Here is a 2,210-nt window from a genome sequence, read left to right on the forward strand (position 1 = left end):
TTCACATTTTGTTTTCTCTGTCCCTTGCTCCACACTAGACATCCCCAAGAAGTCACCCGTGCCTTGTAGCAGAGCACATTTGGAGTTCTGTCCACTATGGCTGTTTTCCACTGAGTTGGCTGAAACCATTGATATGGTTCTGGAATTCTCCTGGCCCACAAGTGCTCTGATGATGTCAGAGCACCTGAATTCATTAATCCTTCTATGTTTATTCTACTTATTCTCTGGAATATGGTTAGAAGCATCTCCTCCTTTTGTTCACACAAATGTACACACTGACCATGGCTACATCATCATTGTATGGAAGAAGGTCTCAGCCACTGCCTTCCACTGTCTTCTTGAGATCTGGGCTCTCCAGCTCTTAGGAGCTGCACTGTGGTTTTGTGAAGTGTCAGAAAATTACCCGACACTTCAATGAAGCCAAGTTCCTGACCTTCAGTATGTTGCTGTTAGTGCCAGAGTGACTTTTCTCCTGTCTACCTCAGTACCCAGGGGCAAGTCATAATAGCCGTGATGCAGGCCTGCTGACATCATCTTTTTTTTTCCAAAATGCTGCATTAATTTGCTCATACCTGATAAAACTTATTTTAAAACTTTCAGGTTCTTTTCCTCTGGCGTGCCATCGACAATTCTAGTTGTCATCATGGGCCGCCGCCACGTCCGGTGTAATCGCTATTGTAAGAACAAACCATATGCTGTGGTGTCCCTGATGCTAAGATCCGCATTTTTGACTTGGGAAGAAAGCAAAAGTGGATGAATTCCCACTTTGTGGCCACAGGGTGTCAGATGAATATGAACAGCTCTCTTCTGAAGCACTGGAGGCTGCCCGTGTTTGTGCCAACAAATACATGGTAAAAAGTTGTGGCACGGATGGCTTTCATATCCAGGTGAGGCTCCACCCTTTCCATACCATCCGTATCAACAAGATGTTGTCCTGTGCTGGGGCTGACAGGCTCCAGACAGGTATGTGTGGTGCCTTTGGGAAGCCCCAGGGCACACAGGGTTCACATTGGCCAAGCCATCATGTCTATCCGAACCAAGCTGCAGAATAAGGAACATGTGATTGAGGCTCTGCGTAGGCCCAAGTTCAAGTTCCCTGGCCGCCAGAAGATCCACATCTTGAAGAAATGGGGTTTCATCAAGTTCAATGCAGATGAATCTGAAGACATGGTTGCCGAGAAGTGGCTCATTCCTGATAGCTGTGGTGTCAAATATCCCCAATCAGGGTCCTCTGGACAAGTGGAGAGCCCTACACTCCTGAAGGCTTCCACAGTGCTCTCCTATACCCTATCAAATCATGTTCAATAATAAATCTCACATCAAATCTGAAAAAAAAACTTTCAGGTTTATCTATATAGCAGCGAGTGCTTGAAGAATTGGGTTGAAGGAAATGAGATCGGACATGATCAAATACATTGCGTGCATACATGAAGGTCTTATTAAATAAAGTTTTTGAGGATAAGAAAAGTTTATGAACCCTTGATTTTCTAAAAATGTAAGTCATTTGCTAAGTTGCTGCGTTGCCTGTGATAAAATTGTACCATCGTAACTGGCAGATACTATATGCTATCTCCACAAATAAATCTCTGTTATCTTTCTCAAATAATATTAATGTAGCAGAGTGCAAATTATTATTAATATTAATCCTGTCACTTTCTCCTACTTAGCATAAGTCTTCTGTGATGGATGGTTTTCGTGTCAACATCCTCAAATTTGGATCACTTGAGTAAGAAGCTTCATCTGAAGAACTGTCAGAATTCCCTTCATTGATGTGGAAGATCCAGCCCAAACATGGGTGAAATCTTCTAGTAGCAGCTCATTTATAGAGGACATAGCTTCCCTCTTGCACACTTGGCCTTTAATCCTGCTTCCAAACTGATACTCCCTGTATCGGCTGGTGATGATTGGTTCACTTACATCAGAATCAATATTTCAAGCTCCACACTATGCAGAGGAAGCCAAAAGGTGTTCCCTGATTCTGAAATACCCCAAAGAAAACCTTTACCCCATACCTTAAAGGTCCCTTTTCCAAATCTTGAGATCCAAATGCAGACCACCAAACAAGAATTAGTGATTAGTTATTGGGTCCTTTGAGTTATTAGAATAGTGAATCTCTGTGGAGTAAGGTTGTTATTCCCCTTTTAGTCCAATAAGGGCTCTTTCTTTTATATTAATGAACTATATACAATAATAATAATTGTGAAAACTAT

The 2,210-nt window shown here is 42.2% G+C and overlaps 1 pseudogene; it reads left to right on the top strand.

Annotated features, from left to right (window-relative positions):
• Positions 1-643: 643 nt before the first annotated feature.
• On the top strand, positions 644-1,324 carry Rpl10-ps2 (ribosomal protein L10, pseudogene 2; annotated as a pseudogene).
• Positions 1,325-2,210: the final 886 nt, after the last annotated feature.

This window comes from Rattus norvegicus, chromosome 3 (assembly GCF_021556685.1).
Source record: "Rattus norvegicus strain SHRSP/BbbUtx chromosome 3, alternate assembly SHRSP_T2T, whole genome shotgun sequence".
Classification (NCBI taxonomy): Eukaryota; Metazoa; Chordata; class Mammalia; order Rodentia; family Muridae; genus Rattus; species Rattus norvegicus.